This window comes from Carassius auratus, unplaced genomic scaffold (assembly GCF_003368295.1).
Source record: "Carassius auratus strain Wakin unplaced genomic scaffold, ASM336829v1 scaf_tig00215130, whole genome shotgun sequence".
NCBI lineage: Eukaryota > Metazoa > Chordata > Actinopteri > Cypriniformes > Cyprinidae > Carassius > Carassius auratus.
The window spans coordinates 17,346-25,155 of NW_020527946.1; positions in this window are offsets into that span (position 1 = coordinate 17,346).

Consider the following 7,810-nt stretch of genomic DNA (forward strand, 5'->3'; position numbering starts at 1 on the left):
AAAAAGTGAAACATTAATCGTCTTGTATTTTTAAATTGCAGCTTCCAAACCTTTAACAAATATTTTTCATTTAGAAAACCAGTGATTCTGAGGAAATATGCATCGTTTCATGACTTTACAGCACTGTATGGTTAAAATAAAATTAAAAAACTGTCAGACATCTGATCTCACTCTGTCACTCTGTGTGAGGAATGTATGTGTGCTGACTGTGTGTGTGTGTGTGTGTGTGTGAGTGGGGGAGGGGTATGAGCTGAGTGGCAGACAGACAGAGAGAGAGAGACTTAAACATCTCTTTAATCACCAGAAAAAAAACTGTATTATAAATTGTTATTTTTTTGTCGTTGTTGCTAATTGTGCTGTTTTCATTACAGCTTAAGAAATATCTTAGGCCTTATCCTTTTCTGACAGTTTTATGGAATCAGATTTGTACAGTTTCAGGGATTTAAAAAAATTCAAGTCATTCCGTGTGCTCCACTTGTTCCTATTCCAGTGATAGGGGAACCATTTGAGCATGTTATCGTCGATTGTGTCGGCCCTTTGCCTAAGTCTAAGACCGGTAACCAGTTTTTAACTGTAATGTCTACTGCGACTAGATTCCCAGAGGCAGTTCCATTGAGGAAGATTACAGCACCTGTTGTAACAAGAGCACTGGTGAAGTTTTTTTTCTACGTTTGGTTTACCGAAAATTGTGCAGACAGATCAAGGCACTAATTTTCTTTCGAAGATCTTTTCTCAAGTGTTGTCCAGTTTAAATATTTCCCACAGGGTTGCAAGTGCCTATCATGCTGAAGGCCAGGGGGCGCTTGAGCGTTTCCACCAAACGCTGAAGGCAATGCTCAGAAAGTACTGCATGGATACGGGTAAGGAATGGGATGAGGGTGTACCGTTACTTTTGTTTGCGATCAGAGAAGCAGTTCAGGAAAGCCTTGGATTCAGTCCTGCTGAATTAGTATTCGGACACTGTCAGAGGACCCTTGAAAATGCTCAAGGAGAATCTGTTGTCTTTAGAGTCTAATCCTAAAGTGAATGTGATAGATTATGTGATCAAGTTCCGTGAAGGTTTGCACAAAGCTTGTTCAGTGGCAAGGGAGTCACTTGAAGTTGCTCAGAAAAAGATGAAGTGTTGCTATGATCGTAAATCTGTACAGCGTACCTTTAACAAGGGCGATCAGGTGTTGGTGTTGCTGCCTATGGTAGGGTCTGCTTTATCCGCACGATTTTCTGGACCGTATGAGGTGGTGAGAAAAATCAGTAATACAGATTACGTTATCGGAACTCCTGACAGGAAGAGGAAGACTCGTGTGTGTCATGTGAAAATGTTAAAGACTTTTCACAACAGAGAAGCTGTCCAGGATGAGTTACTTTCAGATGAAATTACTGTCCCTGTGTCATCTCCTGTTTTAGTAGCTTGCGCTGCTGTAGAAATCACTGATCCTGAGGACGATGGAGTAATCTTACGTCACACTTACCAGCAATGTGCTCGACTTTCAAATTCTGAGGTATTAACTAATTTTGCATTTCGTGTGTCTCATTTAACTGAACAACAAGGATGTGATATTATGCAATTGGTTAATGATTTTCCTACTTTGTTTAACGATGTACCTTCTCGTACTACAGTGTTAGAGCATGATATTGACGTGGGTGGTGCTGCTCCGATCAAACAACATGTGTATCGCGTGAAAACAGCAAAAAGAGCTCTGATGCGGAATGAGGTTGAGTATCTGTTAGAGCATGGATTTGCTCAATCCAGTTTTAGTCCCTGGAGTTCTCCGTGCTTATTAGTGCCAAAGAGCGATGGTACTGTGCGATTTTGCACCGACTATCGAAAAGTAAATGCCGTAACTGTACCGGATTGTTTTCCACTGCCGCGCATGGAAGATTGTGTTGATAACCTTGGTTCAGCTTGTTATGTCAGTAAATTAGAACTGTTAAAAGGTTACTGGCAAGTTCCTCTTACGTCTCGTGCTTCTGACATCTCGGCATTTGTAACACCGGATAGTTTCCTTCAGTACTCCGTGATGGCTTTCGGCATGCGCAACGCACCAGCCACTTTTCAACGACTCATCAATATTGTGTTGGCTGGGGTGCCTAAGTGTAATGCATATCTAGATTACCTAGTGGTTTATTCTACTGACTGGTCAGAACATGTGTCTTCACTGCGAACTGTTTTTGAGCGTCTTGAGAAAGCGTCGCTGACCTTAAATCTAGCTAAATGTGAATTTGGGCAGGCCACTATCACATATCTTGGGAAGGAAGTCGGTCGAGGTCAAATGCGCCCAGGAGAAGCAAAAGTAACTGCTATAGTAGAGTTCCCTGCTCCCACCACCCGACGTGAACTCCGTCGATTTTTAGGGATGGCTGGCTATTATCGTGGTTTCTGCAAAAACTTTTCAATGATTGCGTACCCGCTGACTTCACTTCTTAGTCCATCCTGGAAGTTTTTATGGTCTGATGAATGTCAGCATGTTTTCAACTTGATCAAAGGTCTTCTGTGTAATGCACCTGTTTTAGCCGCACCAGACTGTGATTCTGCTTTTAAACTCGATGTAGACACGAATGCCGTTAGTGCTGGAGCTGTGTTAATTCAGGAAGGTAAAGATGGTATTGATCATCCTATCTGTTATTTTTCCCGAAAGTTCAACAGACATCAGTTGAATTATTCGACGATCGAGAAGGAGGCACTAGCACTCTTAATGGCCCTCCAATATTTTGATGTGTATGTCGGATCGAGTAGTATTCCAGTCATGGTGTTTACAGATCATAACCCACTAGTTTTTCTGTCACGTATGTATAATCTGAATTAACGGTTGATGCGCTGGTCTCTGATTGTGCAGGGTTATAATCTGGTAATCAAACATAAGAAAGGCGTCGAAAATGTGATAGTTAAGTGTTCATTCATGCTTTCTCTCCGGAGCACATTGAGAACTCCTCTGTAGTAAATCGAGCGCTTTGCAGCGGAATGAGTTTATCTGCTGTAAACTGAGGTTTTGACTGTTTCTGCCCGCGAATTAAGTTGTGTGCTATGTGCCTTGTGTTTCTAAGTATTTGTTACGCCTTAACATGGGCGAGATTAGTTTGTGTCTAGCTTTTCATTCGCTCGGAGATATCTGTTAAAAACTGCCATTCTGGGAAGAGAACGCAGGTTAGTATATCGTGATATACACTGCACCTGTAGCAGATGATTTGTTAGACACACTAGGTAAGAAGTGAGCGCCATCCTTTGTATTTCTGTTTTATAGGTAATTTAGTTAGGGTGCCGGATGCACTGAAGATTTCGGTTTGTGTTCTACATTTTTGTTTTGGTTAGATTAGGTTTAGATTAAGGATTGTTTTGTTATATTTTGTTCTTTCCTTTGGCGCCACTTTTTGTTCTTTTCCCATTTATTGTTTGTTGTTTGTCTTTGTTTATATCACATTGTACCAAGCGCACATTATTGTTGTTTTTGACTGGGTCCAGTGGCCTTTTGTCTTGTTGTGAATAAAGCCCAGTTTATTTTTCCCTTTAAAAAAGTCTGTCATGTGTTCTTCCACCATACCCCCACCTTCAGCAGTACGTTAATATATAAATGTTGCGGTACATGCCCTAGACACTTTCAAGTTCGTAACAGTGAGTAATCAGAGCTTGGTAGATTACTTATGAATTGTAATCAGTTACTGATTACAGATTACATAAAAAAAAAATTTAATCAGTAATATAATCTCTTTCATTACACATTTTTGGTAACGTAATCTGATTACTTTTGGATTACATTTAGATTACATGTGTGCTAACCCTTATTTGATATCACATATATTCAGTTAGCCTAATCTTGTACTTTTCAAAAAATGTATTTAAATATATAAAATATTCAGAAAAAAAAAAAAACACAATAGCTTATTTGTCAAGTGCAATGTATGGACAGTTAATACTTAGAAAATACTTACACTAATTTACCTTGCTGTTAGAGTTTGCTAGTAACACTGAAAAAAAAAAATAACATCTTATGATTTTAAAGCATATTTACTTATAATTAAGTACTTTTTGAAAACCAATATTGAAAAACATGAAATTCACAGCAATATCACTAATAGGTAAAATATTTAATCTAAAAAAAAAAAGAAAAACACTAAAAGGGAATAAGACTGTATAAATGAAAAAACATCAAACAATATAGCTACACTGCGAACGTGAATTTTGAAAAAGACTAAACTCACTCAGCGAGGACATTTCATTTTAAGTGCAAAGTAACAACGAGGAAAAGACAAACAATAAAAACATTACAAAAATGAATATTAAAGAGGATGAAACTCACAGCAATAACATTGCTAATACAGGGCTCCACATTAAACTTTTACATGAGCTTGTCCTTCGTACAAGTACATCAATCATTCACTTGTCCGAGTAAAAAAGTATACTTGCCGGGGAAAAAATGTTTTGTTCGTTTTTTGGCACAAATGTAATTTATTCTGAAACGGTCTCATCAGTGCTCTATCAGGTATTACTTTAATCAGTATATTTTTTTGATATTTGCCTCAAATTGAATGAATTGAATTGAATTGACTGTTACACTTTAACTTTATAAAGGAAAATATTTTCCTAAACTGATTAAATGTAGATGTCTACATTTATGTTGAATTCTCACATGTGATCAATACATTACGTTAGAATAATAAGACATTAAGGTTGTTATTATTATTAAAATGAAATCAGTATCAACAAACTCCATTTGTTCACATGAATAAATTGTGTTATTAGATTAATTTTTTACTTTTTTGAAATACAAAATATGAAATGTTGAAAAAAATGCAATGATACTTTTAAATATGATATTAAACCACCAGTAGGGGGTGACAAGTCACTTTCTTAATGAGTGAATCATTGATTAAACCGATTCATTCAAATGGCTGATTCATTCAGTAAATGTAGGAGGTAACCATTTTATAAATGGCTCACTGAATCATTGACTCATTTAAAAATGAATCATTTAGTAACAAAAGACTGTTGCTCTGAGATGCGCGACTGATCTGCTTTGGCTTTGCTTAGAATTATTTTTGTTTGAAATGAAGTAAAAATCCACAATGTCTCTTAAATGTAAGTCTGTTTATTTAACTGATGTATAAAATCAATATCACATTTGCAATCGAGCTGAAAGTCGGAAAAACATCAATCCTGGTCGTGTGATGTTGCACATATTATACAGAATATTTATATTTTTTGTATCGCAATGTTTGTTTCTTTGTGTGTGCTGTTCTTATAGTGTTGATTTCTCCGCGAGTCTGACAGGCTGGACGAGCCTCAACTGACGCGACCTTGATACTGTCAATACATTATCTGTTATTAGTCACCGTTTACACCGAAAGTAATAAAATCAGAATCATTCTCTTCAAAGTTTCGGTGATGGCCTAGTTATTTTTTGTTATAAAAATTTTGATCAGGTTACTTGTCCGGTCGGGCAAATAAAATTCTCTTTCACTTGCCCCTTCACAAAATCCACTTGTCCTGGACAAGCGTTAATGTCGAGCCCTGGCTAATATATAAAGACCATTTCCAGGTCAAATATTTCATCTCAAAACACTTGAAGTGCATAGGGTAGTAGCAATGAAGAAATCTCAACATTACAAATATATATTAAAGGACATGAAATTCCCAGCAATAACTTTGGTAGGTCAAAGATTTCCATTGACAGCAAATTAATCAGTGGTAGGCAGAGTTTACACGGAATAATGACATTTTGCCATGTCTTAAAAAAAAAATTAAATGATGTCTGAACATCCAGTGATTAAAGGCTGCGTTCCCCTCATAGACTGTATGGTTCCCCTCCATATCCCAATATCTTGCTGATTTCTTCTGAGCGTGATTCTGACACCCATCCCCCTCTCCGCCGGAAAAACTCGAAGAATCACGAACGTATATAAGCAGCAGGTTTATTAGGAAAAAATATAAACGTAAAAAAAAAGAAACTTAGGGGAATCAATGATTTGTGAATGACTTATTTCCATTGTGTAAATAATATGTAATCATGTAATCCATAAAAAAGTAACTGTAGTCTGATTACGAGTACTTTAAAAAGTAGTTTACTCTAATTACAAGTACTTGAGTTTTGGAATCTGATTACGTAATCCAGATTACATATAATCCGTTACTACCCAGTTCTGTGAGTAATCATATCTTTCACTTAATAACTTATGTCTTTTGTTATGAGTGTCGGATGTTGAAGGTATAATAATGATGTCTTCTCTGTGATAGCGAAGATAACGCTAATCGTATCATCTAGCAGTTGCAAGTTGAATTGCACGTGCAGCTAACGTAAGACATTAATCACTATGTACCCTTAATCTTCATTATAGTTTACATGTACTGCAGTATTGCGCTTTTGAAATTATTTGTTTTCAAGCCCAGTTGATAATATTTTAGATGTTGTAAAGCGTGGGTATTTGAAACACGTGGTTGAAATATTTCCACACGTGCTAGCATAATAGTATGTATAAAATTCACTAAATTTCTAAAATCTTTTGAAGATATTGCAGAACATTTATTTTTCCAGAGTAAAGTCAATTACATTTTTCATCTCTGTTTTAGTAACTTATTTCGCTGAAATATTTGTAGTTGGACAATAAATGTGACATGTAGAATTTGAAACCAACAAGTAAGTCTATTTTTGTGATAGCACTGACTCTAAGGGGGTAATCTAAATACCCTAACACAACTTTGTGCTTCTGTTCTCATTCATTTTCATTTTAGTTTAGTGAATTTAACTTCCACTTTAAAAGCTTTATTTGAGTTTTTAGATTTCAATGTTACAATGTTAGAATGAAATGTGATTTTACCCATTTTTGCACATAATATAAAGGCTTACATGGTTACATTCACTTTATTAAACATAACAAAAATTGTGAAACAACTGAAAATATGTCATATTTGTAGGTTCTTCAAAGTAGCAACCTTTTGCTTTGATTACTGCTTTGCACACTCTTGGCATTCTCTTGATGAGCTTCAAGAGGTAGTCACCTGAAATGGTCTTCACTTCACAGGTGTGCCATGTCAGGTTTAATAAGTGTGATTTCTTGCCTTATAAATGGGCTTGGGACCATCAGTTGTGTTGTGCAGAAGTCAGGTGGATACACAGCTGACAGTCCTGTTAGACTGTTAAAATTTGTATTATGGCAAGAAAAAAAAAGCAGCTAAGTACAGGAAAACGAGTGGCCATCATTACTTTAAGAAATGAAGGTCAGTGAGTCCGAAAAATTGGGAAAACTTTGTAAGTGTCCCCAAGTGCAGTCACAAAAACCATCAAGCGCTACAAAGAAACTGGCTCACATGCGGACCACCCCATGAAAGGTAGACCAAGAGTCACCTCTGCTGCGGAGGATAAGTTCATACGAGTCACCAGCCTCAGAAATCGCAGGTTAACAGCAGCTCAGATTAGAGACCAGGTCAATGGCACACAGAGTTCTAGCAGCAGACACATCTCTAGAACAACTGTTAAGAGGAGACTGTGTGAATCAGGCCTTCATGGTAGAATATCTGCTAGGAAACCACTGCTAAAGAATGCAACAAGCAGAAGAGACTTGTTTGGGCTAAAGAACACAAGGAAGGACATTAGACCAGTGGAAATCTGTGCTTTGGTCTGATGAGTCCAAATTTGAGATCTTTGGTTCCAACCACCGTGTCTTTGTGCGACACAGAAAAGGTGAACGGATGGACTCTACATGCCTGGTTCCCACCGTGAAGAATGGAGGAGGAGGTGTGATGGTGTGGGGGTGCTTTGCTGGTGACACTGTTGGGGATTTATTCAAAATTGAAGGCATACTGAACCAGCATGGATACCAC